This window comes from Denticeps clupeoides, chromosome 16, assembly GCF_900700375.1.
Source record: "Denticeps clupeoides chromosome 16, fDenClu1.1, whole genome shotgun sequence".
Classification (NCBI taxonomy): Eukaryota; Metazoa; Chordata; class Actinopteri; order Clupeiformes; family Denticipitidae; genus Denticeps; species Denticeps clupeoides.
Window position 1 is genome coordinate 18,400,305 of NC_041722.1, and position 19,645 is coordinate 18,419,949.

Genomic DNA, 19,645 nt, shown 5'->3' on the forward strand with positions numbered 1-19,645 from the left:
TAGCAACAGTGTCAACCGCTAACTCGTAAATGGAACTATTTTTCACCGTGGAAGCTTTTTAATTGAATTTTCTCACCAATCTGTTGTTCTTTATTGTCAGCTGACATTTAACGACTGCTCATCCGCACGTGCGATATTATCGCACTCTTTCATTCTTACACTGTGGCTCCCTGTGGCTTTGAAAATATTGCAGCGGATTCCATTTTGTGTCGTTTTTTTTAATTGTAGCTCGAAATGTGAAGAGCATCGTGATCTTGTAACGTTAAAATGCAACGCACTTACTTTCCTGTCGCACAAAATACGCATCGCAAATGCATCAAACCTCTATCGTGCATCTATCAAGCTTTTTGACAGCGGGCAGGCTAAGCCAGGGCCCGCCACGCCTGACCACGCCCACCAGAGCTGTTAACCAATTGGATCACTTAGAGTAGCATTTTGAAATTTGACGCTTCTTGGGGTAAGTAATGATTTACAGTACATATGTTAAATTTAAATTGATGAATAAGTTGTGTACAGTTATGTAATGGTGACCAGATGTCCTCTTTCCCCTGAACACGTCTGGTTGGGTTTTTAGACTTGTCTGGGTGATTCTTCGATGCGCTTCTATGCGCATTTCCGTTCTACTAACAAAAACGTCAAAAAATCCGCACATGTACGATCTTCGCAAACGTCCCGGTCCTCCCACCCCCGAAACTACAATCTTGACTCTCAACAGTCAGTTTTAGTTTGCTGCGTATATACTTGTAAGTTGGCCTTTTTATTTCCTTGGAAAGAGACTCTCAATGCAGCATAAACATTCACATTTACATTTACGGCACTTTACGGCACATACGATATGCAGTGTTATTCTCTTTTTACGTGTCCAAAAGGACCCGCCGTTTTCTCTTTGGCTCGTGGGGTGTTAAAGGTCGCCGACCCCTGGGATAGACTCTTGGCCTTTAAATGCAGTGTTTTTTCTCTGCTTAACAATACAGAGATGGAGCCAAAGGAATCGCCGTTCAAGATTGAAACCGGTGGGTTTGTTAATCGATGCTGCCCGTCTCGCTTCAGCGGCCTCTTTTGAAAAATTCGGTCTTCAGCTCATTCGCGTTTAAAAGAAACGACCCGATTCAGTGGGTGAAATCGTCACCGGTCGCCCACACTCCCATATCATTCACTCCTGATGCATTTAAATGAGTCAGTTATGTCCACTTAATGAGCAATCCGGCTCTGATGGTGTCGGGACGCGCCACAACGTCCAATTAACTGCTGGGAGCGCGCACCCTGCATATGCCCCCGCGCACCTACAACAGGCCGCAACAACCGCGGCGCGGCTTGTGGCAGCAATAATTCGTATTTAATCATGAGGTGCGTGGCGTTCCTTAACAATGGAATGTTCCGTATGGAGTCCCCGGCAAGGCCCGCGGATTTCCGTAGCCTGGGTCCCAGATTTCCACCGCTCATTAAGAGTATAAAGGCGTGGTGAAGCTGTCGCCGGCTTGGTGAAAAGGTGGCCGCTTTCGTTCCACAGTGTCAGGATTGGCCAGACTGCGCGGTTCTGCCCATGGGCGGCGCCGACATTTTCGCCAACTCTTGAACCTGACCTTCGTTGTGGACCTGGCAACGGTTTGATGTGTTTCGAGTTCAGGCCATCGGCACGCGCCTGCGGGCTGGTTTCACTTGTCCCCTTTTTGTTCCTTTATTGTTGAAATAAATCGTTGTTTTCATTGTGTCCCGTCTCTGCGCTTACTAACCCCGTCACCTCTAAACCTTGACCGTCGCTCTTTCTGGCCTGTGGTACAGCATCACCGTACATTTTGCAAAAAAAAATTGCATGGAAAGTTGCATGGAAAAGATGTCAATTTACCTGTTCTGATTTAACTATTCTAACTATTAAAATATTTTGACTGGTATGCGGGCTTTGGGTGCAGAACCCGAATTCCTAACACTGTCAGCAGAGTAAAAACCTCCGCCGCCATTCTCGCGCCGCCACCACCTCTGTGATGTAATGTCCTGTCCGTGTGGACGAACGGGAACGGGTCCCCTCTAACCCACTCAGCTCCGTTCTTGTTGAGTCTGCAGAACGTTTCCCACTTTTTCGTGTAAATATCCTAATGGGCCGCCGTCGCGTTTGGCCCTCGGCGAGGCATCGCGGGAATTTCGGGGATGTTGCGTTAGGCCAGACAGATAATGGTGGTTTACATTCCCGCGCCGGTGCAGACATTTCCGCGAATGGGCCGAATGTAAACAGCTGGCGCGCTTGCAGGCGGGCATCGGCGCGGACCTGGACTTCTTCTGTTACCTCACCGGCTGGAAACACGACGAAGTGGCGACTTTGACGAATCGCTGACCCAGTGTCAACACGGGCCGGGGAGCCAGCCTAGTAAGGTGAGGTCTGCTCACATTGCTCACTGGCTGCTCAGGGCTGCCCACAGTGCATCGCGGCATAATTGGAATAGTTGCCGCTGTCCCAGTGTTCCTTTGCCGGAAGACAGCTCCGTTCGGGGGCCCAGCGGGCCGCATTTCGTGGCAGAAAGTGTTATTTTCGTATTTCTCAACGAGGAAATAATGAAGATTAATGGCCTGCGTTCTCCTGTTCGCTCTGAAGGAACAGATATCTTCTCGGGATGCCAATCTCTGATTGCTGATAAGAAAAACACACCCGCCTACGAACCAGAAGAACCCAAAGTCACAGGATCTCCGGGGGGGGACTGTCCCTGTAACTACAGTTGTAAGACCGTAAATGTGAACGTTCCCCTAGAACACCATAGGTGGTAGTAGCCTAGTGGGTAACACACTCGTCTATGAACCAGAAGACCCAGGTTCAAACCCCACTTACTGCCATTGTGTCCCTGAGCAAGACACTTAACCCTGAGTGTCTCCAGGGGGGGACCGTCCCTGTTACTACTGATTGTAAGTCGCTCTGGATAAGGGCGTCTGATAAATGCAGTAAATGTAAATGTAAATGTAAATGTAAATGTAGAACCGGACTTGATGACGTTATTACGCAGCTTGTTCACGGCATACTCAGCGCAGGCTGCCACTGGTTAAAAATGCGTCGCAATACCACCTACAGAACTATAATGAAACAATCGACACACAGTTCACGTCAAGGAAAATGGCACTTTATTAATCTGACACAAAGGGGCAGAAGTCAGTAATAATAATAATAGACGTGAAAGCTGATTATGTCAGCAAAGGAGAGCAAGACCGATTAAAGCCACGTGACCCCTTTCTCATCAACGAGGTTCATTCATACAGGTTATTAGGTGGGCGGTAGTAGCCTAGTGGGTAAACCCCACTTACTACCATCGTGTCCCTGAGCAGGACACTTAACCCCGAGTGTCTCCAGGGGGGGACTGTCCCTGTAACTGCTGATTGTAAGTCGCTCTGGATAAGGGCATCTGGTAAATGCTGTAAATGTAAATTCGAGCGTATGGGATTCGTGGGTGGACATTGAGGCTGTGTCTTCGGGTGGCGACAGTGAAAAAATGTGAATGGGACGGGCCCGCTGTCCCTGAACATCGCTGACCAATCAGGACCCGGCCGAGAGAGAGAGAGAGAGAGAAAAAAAAAGAGAGAGAGAGAGAGAGAGCAGGGTGGTAGTTCATTGTCAATCTGGGCATGTGCCACGGAGAGACAGACGCTGCCAGTGGGATCTCACAAACCTGCCGCTCCCCAAGGCCTCCGGGACTGACGGCCACGGCAAGGTCCTCAGGCGATAATGTGTCCCGACGTCCCGCGTCCCGGCTCAGGAAATGAATCCGTCCCCGGGTGTCACCGTACGATTACACAGTAGATGGGGGGGGGGGGGGGACGAGGGAGTGGGGCCGAGCGATGGATGAATGTTTCATTCATAAAAACGGCAGGTGTATTTTTAGCCTTTCATTCAGAAAATAAATAGAGGGACGCGGCCGAGGCTGCCGGTGGGACTGGGGAGGCGTCATCCTGGAACTAACAAGCAGAACGCCCCACTCCCTTCCTTCCTTTCTCTCTTTTTTTTTATCGCCTTGCCAATTAATGCATCGCCACAGCAGTTCGTTAGAAATATGCTAAAGCATGCTGAAAATATCCCGGGTGATATAAAAGTTTTTTTCCTCCCCACCCCCCCCTCTGGTGAATCATTCTGATGCACCTGACGTTCCGCCTCCTGAATGAACGCGACGGAAGTGTGAGAAAATGCATCCGTCGCTCAGAGGAAACCGAGACCTCCGTTAAACACACTCCGTTAAACACGCTCCGCGATGCGGCCCGCTCAGAGCGTTGACAAATCCTTGCAGATCCTGAGGGGAGGGCCCCGGCGCAGGGGCCACGTGCCTTTTGTTACTCACGGCAAAGGCGCATCTGATGTTTACCGTTCCAGTGCCACGTTGTGACCCGACATGATCCGTTGGCCCTGGTGTCACTCTTCTCCTCCCAGCAAAGGCCGTTGCTGGGCAACGCTGCTGTGAAACGAACACGAAGGACGCGTTTCCGACGGGGAAATAGCTCCAGTCCGGCGGAGCGCTAATGAGCGCAAAAGCCGCGTTTAGCTTAAAACCTAAAGGCCTCTCAGCAAAGATGCATTCTGTCACGACAGAAGTCCCTCCAGCGTCCTCTGTCACCCGGACCTGCTAATCGGTACAAAGTTCGGGGACGTGGCGTCACAAGTTAATCAGGGACTGGAAATATTTCGTGGGCGTGGAGCGCTCGGTGGCGGCCACACTCGATCCGTCCAGCCGGTCGGTCCTTAATGCAGTCGTCATTGCAGATTCTCATTATTGCATTAGAGGCTGCAGGCAGATCCCATCTTAATTAAACCCGCTCGGCTCCAGATGAGCGGAGCCGGCAATATGCAGCCTGCCCTTTCCCCTGTTTGCGGTGCGGTGCCGAGGCTCCAGGAGGACGGCTTCATTTTTATCACATGCCAACGCATATTGATGTGCCACGACTTGGATTTGGAGTCGCAGTACGCAGAGCAAATATACAAAACTGACTGCGGCACTTTTCATATGTCTATTCTTCATCGAACATCTATATTCAGACAGGTCAGGCTGACAGAGACCTCGTGAAAAACAAATATGGAATAATTCATGATAACATTGAGGTATTTGAACCCGTTATTATTGTACTTACTGTATGCAGATTCTGTGCTTTTTTTTTTAATCTGAAATGTTCGTCTTTCGAATGCTTTATTTATACCTCGTTCATCACATGAGTCATAAAAGGGACATAAAGTAGCACAATTACCACTGCTGACTGTCGGGGTACGAAGAAAGCCGCGCGATTGGAGGACTTTATAAGTCTGGTGGCGCATCAGTCACACCTGGCACGGAGCGGCGTCACCGTCCCCTCATCGCTCGGTGGCTAATTTGAGAACTCGCTGGATGTGTGACAATTCTTATTTGAAGCTCGTTGACATGAACGGGTCCAGAGTTGCATCATCCAGCTTTCAAGTGCGTTCCGGAAGGTTCCGGAAGGCCCGCGCATCCCCTCGGCTCCTGCTCGCGGCCGCGTTGCGCCGATGATGAATTTCGGAAGGAATCCGGAGCCCTGTTTTCCTCCAGAATTAAGAGCACTTCATTTACACCAGCCGCGGCAATCACAATTTCTCCAACTCAGGCTAATTCGGCTCATTTGTTACATGTCTGCATTTTCGCTAGCGGCTCATTAGCTCATTTAGGAGAAGGTTAGCGTTCAGCCAGCGCGACGACGAGACGCGTAGAAACTAGCACCAAATCTCCCCTGAAACGTCTCATCCAGGCGACAGGATCTTGTAGCGGAAGATCGGAGTGGGCGCGGATGCCTCCCTGCAGCACTCAGCGCTGGTTTCTTCTAGATATCGAAGCATCCTTTGACCTCAGTGCTCTCCTCCCTTCCTGACTCACGCCTACAGCAGCCTGGGACAGATGGAGGACGCGTGATGGAGGCAGCCAGGTAGCGCCTGGGTTTTATGGACGTTGCAGACGCAGACAAGCTGCTGTTTGGCTGAATGTGATTCATGGCGCCGTCCCGGCAATAAAACAGCAGCCAGGTGACACGTGGGGACGTTTTTCTCTGAATGCTTAAACAGGGAGCCGGAAGAAAGTCATGTTTCTTCTGCGGCTTTGTCATGCCGCTGCACTCCCTGGCCGTTCGTCGGCTACGCTGCTGTCTGAAGAACGAAAATGAACGGCTTAACGGGGCCTAATGGCGGCCTAACGGGGCAGTGGTGGCGGCCACGTAATCAGAAGGTTGCCGGTTCGAATCCCGATCCGCCAAGGTGCCACTGAGGTGCCACTGAGCAAAGCACCGTCCCCACACACTGCTCCCCGGGCCCCTGTCATGGCTGCCCACTGCTCACCGAGGGTGATGGGTGAAATGCAGAGGACAAATTTCATTGTGTGCACCGTGTGCTGTGCTGCTGTGTATCACAAGTGACAATAACTTCACTTTACCTACTTTATTACCAGGACTGGAACTAGTTTGGAGCGCTGAAATGGATTATAGTCAGTTACCAGATCTAATCTGCTCAGACTTTGCCAGCCTTTCATTGATCTTTAAAGAAAATAAATGGGAGTTTGGGGGTCTTTTTTTTCACTTCGGTGCAGTTTGAACTTTCCCCCTGTGTCAGAAGTTCGTACAATCATTTATTCCAAGCAGGAAATGAGCGTGAGCGCTTCTCTCATTAATGGTCCATTTGGAGGACATGGATATAATGAAGCTGTAATCCACTTGCCGTCATGCTGTGACATGAGAACTCAGCAGTGGTGAGCTGTGGCCTGAGGTCAAAGGTTAAACAAATGAAATAGGGATCCAGCTGTCCCTAAGCAATGTCATTCGGCAGCTGCTGCTCATGCATGAGGGTGCCATTGGCCTCTTAAAAAGTCCTGTATGTTGCTGGCAGCCATGCAAAACTGGTGGCGGTTGTATCGCAGAGCGAAGACTCGAGCGTAATTAGTGTGAGGCTCAAATTCATTTCACAAAGCCGATTTCCTGATGCCGTTGCGGAGCATTTTTCAAATGAAGATGACTCATGCGCTGATTCATGGGCTCTGGGGATCTCTGTAGTCCAAAGGTAAAGTCGAAATAAATGAATCCCCCCCCCTCCTTCTCATTAGAAGCAGAGTTACCAAAAAATAATAAAATGTTCACCGCGCTTTATTTAATTATCATCCGGGGGGGAGAAAAGAAGAAGTTACAATTACAGTGTTGTTATTGTGCCGGCGTTTTTTAAATGCCAGATTTGAATGCAAATGTCTGCAGCTGTGCCACGCTTGTTCTGCTCACACGACGCATTATGCATTCCCACGCCACGCGCCCACCGCCTGCTTCCCCATACGCGTCTCCTCGGCAAACAGCATCGATCATACGCCACCGCTGTCCGCACACCTGTAGCACGCCATTAACAGGCATTACACACACACACACACACATACGGCTTTAATTAATGCCGAGACCAGTGTGGCCCCATCCAGGAACCAACTGTTCATGCTAGGGATGTGCGTATTGATACTATCGATACCAAGCTGGTATCAGTATTGGGTCGATACAAGCATCGAAATTTTTGATCTTCTATTTCTGTACCACATTCCAACTCATTGATGTCACAGAAAGGGGCGGCGGTCCCGGCCTGTTTGGAGCCCTGGGTGAGCACAAGCCCCGCCCCCAGCAGCTCAGTAATCAATACGAGTACTCTGACACTCGACTCTGCCCCCCCGGAAAATCTCATGGCGACACAGGACACACACTTTTTAGTTGGACTATCCAGACACACTGAGTTTATGTATGAAGTATCGGTATTGGATTGGTATCACCGAAACCAACTAGATTTTTACCCGCCGTCGGATCGAGAAGGACATCCATAGTTCACACCGTGTAGTGTACAACGAAGTAGTAATTATCTGTAGGCCAGGGGCGTGTCCACCGGCCACCCTTGAAATCTGATTGGCCGCCCCACCAGAGCTGTTAATCAGTTTGTTGAATTAAGATAAAATGATCCTTTATTAGTCCCACAAGTGGGAAATTTACAAATTAGAGCCACGTGTCAAAATCTGAGACCTCTGGGGACGAGTAAACAGTTATTTGCAATATATGTTTAATGATTTGTGTATGTTGAGTTAAATGAATGGCAGACTGGTCTGGATGATAAAACATTCATCACGTCATCATGTTATCTTCTACATTTTTGTTTTAGTGAAGTGACTGTCATTGTGATACACAGCAGCACAGCAAACGGTGACACAGCAAAATGTGTCCTCTGCTTTTAACCGTCTCCCTTGGTGAGCAGTGGCCAACCATGACAGGCGCCCCGGGGAGCAGTGTGTGGGGACGGTACCTTCGATCAGGGGGACCTCAGTGGCACCTTGGCGGACCGGGACTGGAACCTTCTGATTTGGGGGGCCGCTTCATGCATATTCGTGCTAGAAAGAAAAACGTAGCTTAGTACAGCGGCAGGATTGTAGTTTTTTCCCTGACGGCGTATAAGATGTAGTGATTTGGGGGCCTGTGGTAATTCCCCGGCTTTTATGCATTCCTGATTTCACGAGCGTGACCTCTGTCACGTTCATCCTGGGACCACATCTACTAACAAGCCCGACATGCGGATGGATTATCGGAGCTTCTGATGAGCACACGCTCGAGTGTGACACAAGTGAACACTTGCAGTCCCGTTACCACAGGTGACCTGTTTATTTTTATTTATTCCCGGGAACAATCTGGCATCTTCGGTATCTAAGCAACGTCTCTCAGCAGCAGCAGCTGGTCACGGGACCTTGTGACCGCATACAAGGCAACAAGATGAAATAATATTAGAAAAAGATGGCGTCAGAGTGATGGCATTGTGAGACAGGAGCCCTGGCATGCCTACCGACAACACTGCCCTCACCGTTTCCGATCTGACCGTCACAATCGTTACGTAGCATCGGCAGAAGAACGGTCGAGTGCGAGTGGCGAGTGGGGAAGTGATGGGCCTGGAATTCCAAGTGCCTGACCCTCCACCAGCTCCTAAATACCGGCGCAGCGCAGTTCCCGGAGACACGCGGCTGAGGAAGGCGGAGGAGGGGAGGGGCGGTTTCCTCCACTTCCTGCTCGTACTTAACAGGCCGCTCTGGCTGCGTTAAACGCGCGCCGTCTCTCTCGGGCAGCGGGGCCTGCTGCGATAACCTCTGCCCGACGGGGTCTACCCGACACACGCAGACAGACTCGAGTGTAATTTTCCAACACACTATAAAGCAGAGGATCCCTGCGGCGGGGAAGCTGCCGAGTCTAAGCTGACCTTCTCATGCGACGACTCGGGGAAGGAGCCGACAGCGCAGGGACGTCCTGTTCCACGAGGATGTGTTTATTCATGCTAGGAACTGGTCTTCCTGACTAGCAACCCTTCTTACCTCCGTTTTACTCTTAAGACATCAGATGGTAATTGCAAGCTGGCATCATTAATATTTTAAGTCAAATTAATCATGCAACATCCCCTGGAAGATGTTTGTATGTCAGGACACAATTGCACAGACAGGGGTTCTACTTATAACAAAAATCCCAAAATACCCGGACCAGGGAAACAAAGCCACACATCCAACAACCCGACAGGAAGCCGAATTTATACACAGAAAGTCAGATGCAGACAATCAGGAAAACGGGACCCTGAAGCATTTACTGCATTTATCACGACAGGGACAGTCCCCCCCTGGAGACACTCAGGGTCAAGTGTCTTGCTTGCACAATAGTAGTAAGCGGGGTTTGCACCCGAGGCAGGTGTGTCAACCCCGTAGGCTACTGTGTATTTTTCTCAGCTCAGTACTTACTAAATATTCTTTTGCTCCTTTAAACTAAGCTGTCTAAATTCATACTTATAATGTTGTAAAATGTTGTTTTTAATTTTACTGTAATGCTAGTGACAGCAGCCGAGTTTGGTTTATTCACATTATGGCCATGCAAAAATATTAATTCCATTTTAGCTATTGTTCACTTCTTTTCATGCTATCCATGAAAAAAATGTGCATTTTCAGTACATTTTTATAGTTCTTATTCACAGCATCTCGCACATTAAAAGTAATACATAAAGGTAGTAATAATAGTTGCCGAGTCAGTGACACAAGTTTGACAGAGCAGAGAAAAACTGCACCACCCTCCCCGAGTTGGAAAGAATCTGGCAGCCGAGAGAGCTGGAAATAACAAACTCTCCACCTTTCCCACACTGTAAATTGGACACCCGGCGGTGCCAGGGAAGGTGCGGCGGAGCCGCGGTCCAGGCTGATCGGGGCCTGCTGGTCTGCTGGCAAAAAGAGGCACGCTGCAGAGTGCGGCAGTGAGCGGGGAGGCGGGTTCGCACGTGCGCTCGTGTCAGCGGCGTGAAGGCGAGAAAGACAGACGGGCGGTGAGGATTAGTGCTGTAGTGGATTAGCAGGTCACTACCGGTTCAAACCCCACTTACTACCACTGAGTGCCTTTAGGGGGACTGTTCCCTGTAACTATCACGCAAACTATGACACGCAAATTCGTGAAGCGTTCCATATTTTTGGGGCAGTGCTGGCCTAGCGGTTAAGGAAGCGGCCCTGTAATCAGAAGGTTGCCGGTTCGAATCCCGATCCGCCAAGGTGCCACTGAGCAAAGCACCGTCCCCACACACTGCTCCCCGGGCGCCTGTCGTGGCTGCCCACTGCTCACTCAGGCTGATGGGTTAAATGCAGAGGACAAATTTCACTGTGCACCGTGTGCTGTGCTGCTGTGTATCACATGTGACAATCGCTGTCTGCTGTCTACTGCTATCGTAAGGCGCTCTGGATGACCGGTTCCGACCAGTGTGACCAGTTTTCGCCCCACTACTGGTCGCTGCTTCCAGCTTGGAGAAATAACGCACCAGGCCATAGGTTTTAATGCAGGGTGCTTCAGAGCAGCACGGAGCCTCATTATCGCCGTTAAACACGTTAGGTCTTCTGGCCCTCCCCCTTCCTGTGACCTATGAGTCACTAACCCCCCCCCCCCCCCCCCCCCCCCCCCCCCCCGCCACTAGCACCAGATTGCATTACCTCCCAATGCCACGGATTTCCACCAGCCTCCTTCTTCAACTTTACTCCGTCCCGTCTTCCTCGTAACCAGACGGATGTGTGTCTGCGGCGGCGGAGCTATTTCAGGCCTGAGATGGCCATGGCTGGAGGTCGGTGATGTCATTGCGCCTTAATCGCTGGAGCACCTCGCACAATCGGGTCTGCGTTGCATTAAACCGCAAAATGAAATGTAAAAGGTAGTTTTTCCCGTCAAACCTAGCTCGTTTCTCGTGCCCTCTAACTGTGGCAGCTTATCACATCATTTGCTCTTTACCAGACTGCCATCTGGTACCGCCACATCCCTGCCTTTACCTGCAGGCTGCTAAACAAACCGCAACCTAATAAAGCCCGTTTTTACCACGATCAACGTGTGCACTTTTTATAACATAATGCTGCTAAATGGTATCACCTGCCATGGCACAATTCCGCACTGGATCGTTTATACAAATTCCTCTGCATCTGCATGCATGGCAAATGTGACAGTGAGAATGACCAGGCCAGTCAATGTTTCATCCACAGATCAGTTCCACAGGATGAGGTTCTGGAATAAAATAAAATGAATATAACATAATGGAATAAAAGGTTTTCTGCATTATCAGCTGTCCATGGGATGAATTAAAAAAATGCGACGTGCATGGCGAGGACCAGTGGGAAGGCCCTGCAACGTTAGCATTATCATATTATCATATACACAGCGACTGATTTGCAATATCAGGGCCGTGCCAAATTCCTGTGAGCTGTGAATATGGGCGTCTGCCTCGGGAACCCATCAGGCCCTGCTCCGTGTCCGGACCAAAATCGAAAGGAAAGTGAAACGACCTGAGTCAGGTGTTCCCCGCCGCCCTCTTCCGAACGTTGCACGCTCAGCAGTCCCACCCGCCTCGCGTTGCGCCGTGAAATGCGGGGAAAGCTGCGGGCTGCGCCGCACACACCACTTACACAGCAGTTTGGGTGCCGTGCCAATTGCTTTTTTGAAAGGAGGCTCCTTGTTTACTGGCTCTGGGCAGATGGCTTTCATTACGGGCGGAGGGGAAATGGAGTGCTTTGCCGCCCTGGCAGCGCGAGAGCGTCGCTCATTGAGTCACACTTCGCCATGCGTCCCCTAATTATTTCGTACATTTTTCATTGGACGTTGCCACGAGTGGTGACAGGAAGAGTAATACCAGCAAATGGCCCAGAACTATATTTGTGAGCCATTTCCTGAGGAGGGAGAGTTCCGCTCGGATCTTTCTGCCAACTGATGTCACTCTGCGAATCCCGAAATCGGAAGAAGTCCAACCACGGCCCTGTCACCCGTTGTGGAAATTTCTGTGCTGCAGCCCAGACCTGGGGTGGGACATGGATGAGGACACCAGATTTAGTCCTGGAGGGAAGGCATGTGTGATAAAAAAAAAACATCTCTTGCCTTACTAACAGTTTCCAATGCACTGTCTGTTGACATTTGTCTGATATCTGCTATGGTTTTATTACGCGTGTCACGTGATCAATACGTGGAAGCCTGGAAGGCTGCTGCCAGATTAGCGTCTATGTTAAAGTCTGCAGCCGGGGAAACACAGACCGAGTGATGACTCTGAGGAGCAGGAAATGTCAGGAACTGCTTGAGTCAACCTTCCAAGACCACAATCCCCAATTAACATTTTCAGCACCTTGCCGAATCCCTGTTACAGAGATAGAGCTATGGTCAAAAGTACACCACATGCATATTGCTTTTTTTGTGTGTTGAAGGAGAAGAATGATTCAGTTTCAGAATGAAAAAATAAGATTGGAGTCAATTAATTGTCCCATCTGCTTTTGATGAACACCAACAAGCTTAAGGCGGGATTTTTTAACGTCTGATAGCATATTTTGGCACAAATGATGGAGTTACACCACCATGCATAGACCACTTTTTCTTACTGTCGGTCTTCTAGATAAAGGTTTGATGTTTAGTTGTGAATTGTCCATTGTCATTGTTCTGCACACTTTGTGCAGTTCTCCAGCTTCCTGGAGATGCATCTATACACTGGAAAATCCTCAATTTTTTTTGTACAAAGAAAGATTTATTTCAGAAAAAAACTGCATCAACACCATCAAGCTGTTCTGAGCTGCCGTGAGACGACGTCATCATACACGGTGCCATTCAAAGAAAAATTTAACTGATCCCAAGCATCTTCGTTAACTCTCTCTCGTCCTGTCTGGACACCAGCCTGATGGAGAAGATAGTGAAGGACTGTCATTGTGTAGATTCCAGTCGCAGTTTCGGGACATATGCAGGGCATGCTCCCTCCTGGCAGTGTAGATCGGAGGGTTTCTGTAGCGCTCAGGCTCCTCCACGTCCTAATGAGAGCAACGAAAATCTCCTTCATCGTTCTCAGCCCCTCAGCCTCGTCCTTTGCACAATGTCTTGTGAAAAGCTTGACACGTGCCCTACGTGTGTTGTTGACCTTTCAAGTTGGAGAGAGGTGGTGCAGGCTGATCTATGGTCGCACCCAATTCAGTCACCAGCAACTGATTTAACGCGTCCAGTCGTTCGAATTCAGTTACCCACTTTGAAAATGGATTTCTGATCCATGTAATGACCTCCTGGAGGACACCTCCAGGGTTGCTGTTGGCAGGCGCTGCCCTTTAGGCTTATTAGAGCGATGCAAACCAACCTTCAGCTCAGCAGCTCCACCAGCGTGTTATTTTTCTGCGCCCGGACACGATGCGGGTTCGTTCCTCTCGTATGAATGTATGTATAGCAAGCTGTCGCCGCATCTGCATTACAGCTGGGCTGACTCATTCATGCGGGGACAAGCCTGCTGGGAGACACACAGCTTCTGTTGTGAGTCGTGGGTTATTTTGCCAGACACCACAGCCCTTCTGTCGGGCAATTAAACTTCAGTACAAACACCACCCCTGAACCAAACCCGCCCACAGCCTGCCACGGGCAGCCGATTGTGGGACAGAACAGAGGAAACATCTCGCAGTGGCCCGCTGAGTGCCATGCCAGAGGTGACGTCACCACGGCCGCCTGCCTCTTCGTCAACTAACCATCCGTGACAGAAACGAGCAACGTAACGTAAATGCTGGTCATTTGATGATAATTATAACCAAATATATCATGTAATATTGTTGATGAATAAAAACGATACTAAAATGTCTCTTCAATTTCATGAAGTTATCATTATCATCAGAACCGTGTTATGCAGTATTATTGTTTCCTTTGTCTCCCATTCGGTTCCACAGATGACATCATGTCCTTAGTCCTGATTCGCAGCATAGGTTAGATTTCAGAATACGTGGGATTGCTGGAAGAAAAAGACGAAGTGATCTTTGAACACACATTCGGTACAATGAAGTGGAAAAGAAAACAGAATGTACGGTCGTCAAACATGGACAAATCAGAGCGTCTTTAATGTAGAGAATTCTTGAGTCTATAAGGTAACAATAATATAATTATAAGATAACCTTGTCTTAATTATGAAATGGGTATGACTAAACGAAAATGTTTTTGTCTGTTCTACCAGATGGTCGTACTATATTTGACTGGGTAAAATAGAATTGAATAACTACAAAAATAAAATGAACTAAACTAAAACATTCATGGATAATTCTGACTAAAACAAGACTAAAATGCTCAAACTGGAACTTGACTAGAACAAAATGAGCCTGGACGTCATGTGACTGAAAAAACTAAAATAACTACTTTTTCCAAAGACATGCCTCCAACAATAACTATAATGTACAAATCTCTCCACGAGGTGTCCAGTCCATGTCTGTCCACCCTCATTCCTACATTGGGTTGTGTGTGAATCTTCAAAGTCAAGTCAAAGTCCACTTTATTGTCATCTCACTATATACAAGTACACAGAGAGTCAAGATTGCGAAGCTTTTGAGATTCACAGTGTGCAAAAAAACAAATGGAACAACACGCAATGCAAAAACATGACAACGGACATTGTGGATATTGTGCACTAAACCATAAAATAGTGCAGGTCGAGAAAAACTAGACAAAGCAGGCAGCAATGACAGTATATTGGCGTGTGGCTATATTTGTTCCCACGTGCATTAAACCCACAGTTGTGTTAGAGTTGTGCACATCTTTGTCCTCCTTTCCTCCCGCAATGTGCTCATAACATGTCACTGGTGATATATGTACTGTATGTTTTGTGCTTATTATCTATATGTGCAAATTTGTTCATTGGTCTCAGCAAGGCTGAGCAATGTATGTCGTTAATTAAAAATGTTGATATATTGCAATTATATTTATCAGAATACCCCATGGATATGTGTATATTGTGTATTGTGCATGTGTACCGATCACATCACATTGTAAAGATTCTTTTTTTTCCATTAAGTTAATTTCTTGTTCCTTTATTGACAATTATTCCTTATTGATACATATAACACATGAGTAATATAGTAGAAATAAGCTACAGCTGATTTCATGACTCTCCTAATTCCATCCATCCTAATATAATGTAGCCTCGATAAACCATTTCATGACATTATCATCTACATTATTATCTACGGTATATCATCTATGCCCCTTTCTGTCCATTGTATTTTCTAACGGCATATAATTTTAAAAAATTTCAAATGTGTACAAAAACACTCTGCCCATCAAGTGCATAAGCATCCATGGTGAATTAACATCAATAATATTGATACAGCATGAGTGAATGGTCTGTGTGTGCCCTACTTGGATCGATTAATTCGCTTTTGGGAATGAAAAATTGACACTGAAATGTCTCAAAAGGAGTTCTGCATGAAATTGTACCAGATAAGTGGCTCATGTTTACGGCATCTTCCTACACACCCCAAGAAAAGACGTCTCTGGAAAGGATTCCTTCTGTCATTTCAGGTCTGATTCCAGACAATGGTACTCAGGAACATGGAGTTGGGGCCTGCAGGGTCTGCATGATTACTAGCAGAGACTGTTGGCCATAATGAGTGGTGAATATCTGGAATAGCCAGGGTACAAAACGAACCAGACCTGCAGAAATGCAGGACTGGGTCCAAGCCTGGAAGGGTTGCCAAATTCTAAATGTTGAAGCATCATACCAGGAGCTTAAAATTAATAATTTTGATAATTAAAAATGATCGTACACACACAATATTCCATTCTGAAGTTACTCAGAATGTCATTGGCATGTTGCAGCAGCAACAGAAAGCTTTACTGGGGTCTTCCGTAACTGCAACTCCGCCATGCAAATCCACACTTAAACCACTCATTGTTGTTCACTCTGTACATCACCATGTGTTACATTGTTCAGCAACTGGATGCAAAGTCATGTGAGACAACTGCACATAAACAAGCCAAGTATGTCTGTGCAGCCAGATGAAAACCGAGATCTGTACCTCGGGTGCTAATGAAATATCATAAAGTGAAGGGGTAAAATGATCATACATTATGGGATTTCTGCAACAGAGGGTACAATTATGATAAGAAGATGATAATTATTTTACGTCTGGCAACACTGAAGCCTCTGAGTTCTCTTTGGTGATATCAATATTCTGTCGATATCATGCAAGTCAAACTAATGCTGTCAAAAAAAAATAGATTCTAAGATACTAATCAATACTAAAATTGAGTATCGATTTCGATATCAATTAGCACTGGCATCAATACTTTTGCAATACTTTTTGTTTTGTATCTGCTGGTTAATGGAAATCTCAGACTACAACTATTTTAAAATCTGAAAAGCAAGAGCACTATCTGGAATTATTTTGGATAGCAGATGAACAGGGACAACCAAAAGATGAGGACAAACCTGTTTGCAGGAAATGCCTCAAAGGACTAGTATGGGCAGTGGCGGCCTTTGGGGCAGTGGTGGCCAAGCGGTTAAAGAAGCGGCCCCGTAATCAGAAGGTTGACAGTTCGAATTCCGATCTGCCGAGGTGCCGCTGAGCAAAGCACCGTCCCCACGCACTGTCCCCTGGGCGCCTGTCATGGCTGCCCACTGCTCACTAACGGTGATGGTTTAAAAGCAGTGGACACAATTCGTTGTGCTTGTTGTGCATCATAATGACAATCACTTCACTTTCAAAGTGAGCAGCAGGACAAGTTAGGTAATCATTTGAAAGACCATCACTCTGACTGCTTTTATACATTTTTTATACACTTAATCATTGTTATCCTCAATGAGTGTTTGTACTGTAGATATGTGTTAGTCAAAAAAAGAGAGAAGCGATGAGAGTTTTTTTTTTTGTTTGGCTCAAAAACCTTAAAATACATTGCTTTCATTTATTTATTTACTCCTTAATTTATTTATTAGTCTCTTATTTATTCATGTATATGTTGTTTTAACTTTATTAATTATGTAAAAATAGTTGTTTTAATCAGTCATTGTCACCAGTTAGAAAATGACTGAGGAGTGACCATGCAGAGTGTATATCGAGATAAGTATCTTGAGATATTGATGTTTGTAATTTATAGTGCACACATTGCAGCAAGTTTGTTATATTTGGAACCTTTAATGAGAAGATATTGAGCAATTGCAGGTCACGCCTAGGAAATTGACATATAACACTGAAATCATATGACAGCTATTAGTCAGGAATGTAAATGAGCACCAACTGTTGGTGGACACTGAGTCTGAGCTAGAGAGTAAATCAGGCCTAAAAGGCTGAGTTAACTAAAAAGTTTAAAAAGTTAAGGATAGGTACTATAGACCGGACCATTTTTAGATTCTCTGGCCCCTTAGAAAAGTCAGGACAGAAGAGTCATTGTTTGCAGAGGAACATGTGAATACTGAACAAGAAGTGAACGTTTTGGGGGCCTTTTCTGTGACGAGGACTGTTTTCATCGGAACTTCGCTCGGTGCGACTCCTCATGTGGCCCTCCGTACAAACCCGGTCCATCCAGACACCCTTGGGTGCAGGATGTTGGATGTTCCTCATCATCACCAGCGTCTGGTCATGCCCTTTCACTCTATTCTGGATGGACTGACACCTGCTGACTGCTGAGCGGAAGTGCTCTCGCCAAGCTGCGGCGACATAGCGGGAGCTGACCGCCAATGCGGAATTAAAAATGCATTCGAGGAAAGGGCCGCGCTTGTATTTTGTTGTTTATTTTTGCAAATATGGCGGATCGGAAGCGTTCGTAAAGAGTGCAGCTGAAACACAGATGGATGGGTCACCGTAAAGGCTGGGCGGGGCTTATTTCCATCAGAACAGATCGCCAGCAAGACTCTGATGCATTCTGAGCGGCGGCGAATGCCCATCTCCTGTTCATTAACGAAACCCAGCAAGGCGGACCCGACCGGTCGCTGTCTGACATTTGACTGTGGATTATGATGTGTGGCCCACACTGTGCTCTCCCACGGGGTGAAGATGCCTAAGCCGCCCACCTGCCCCACTCGCAGGAGATTTAAACCTAATCTTGGACCAAATCCCCCTCGTAGAAGGCCAGCGTTCCAGATGAAAAATAAAATATAAATATAGACATAATGGTTCTTGGGACAAAACTGACCTCAGATCTGACATTTAGTTTTAGCAGAGAAGCAAGGAGTCTAATGGAATTGACGATTATATTTCATATGTCTATGTTATTACGCCACTGCAGCCCCGACCTGAAACCTCGAGACAAATCGGTCAGCTTCCTCCTTTATGTACAGCGAGACAAAATGGAAAATGGACAAACAGCAATCACAAATATGGACTCTTTGGACGCTTGAGAGGACGCAAGAATGCCAATCAGTCTGTAGTTTTGCAGCGCGTTCCTGTAACGTTTGCAGCTGCGGACATCCGGCCCCGTTACCACCTCACCGCCGTCCTCCGTGTTCCAGAGCAGGAAAGACGGGGGGGAAGAGAACCACACCTTCCCTCCCTCCGTCCGTCCCTCCGCACGTCGCAAGCTGCTTCGTGCGTGCGGACGGGAATGGTGCAGCACTTGAGCACGCGCGCGTGTGCGTGTGTGTGTGTGTGAGCAGGACATTGACTGCGAGCCTCTGCAGCAGGGTGTGTTTGATGCCCAGAAGTGTCATGTCTTCATCTCTCTCTCTCTCTCTCTCTCTCTCTCTCTCTCCCTCCATCTCAGGCGATGACTCATCTGCCGTGCTTATTAAACCTGGCGAACGAGGGCCGGACTGCACAATACTAATTATGGTATTGCACATGCCTCAGTAATGAAATAGAGACGAGTGTTGGTGGGGGGGAAAAAAAAAAAGAATGAAAGTGCGAGAGGCTGGAAAAAAAACAAAAAGTCGATGGGAGATTGCTTTCGAAGCGGTTCAGACACACGGTAATGGTGATGAGGCTGTGTTACGAGGGCCGAGGCCGGTGCCGCGCCATGGCACGGAAGCATGGAGCGTCCACGCTAGGCCTGTCGCCGCAGCAATTAACGCGGGAGGACGCGGCGGCTAATCAGAGCCATTACCAAAATCATTTCACAGAGCACCTCACCTCCGCTCTCACCTCCGCTCCTCCATGAACGCCGTTCCGGACTTTAGGGTTTCTTTTTGCATCATTCACCCCATTTTAACCCTTTATTAAATCTCCAGAGACAGAACTGATATAAAACATTTCATATTTTATAAAACGTACAGTATAATATAGAGATGGCTGCAGTACCACGAGAGGGTCATGGGGGTCCATACACCTTGTAACACCAGCCTGTTAACATCTGGGAAGTGAGGAGACCAGTTGCTGGAGTTGTGAGCGAGGAACTGCCTGATTCTTGACAGATGCAGGATTCTTGC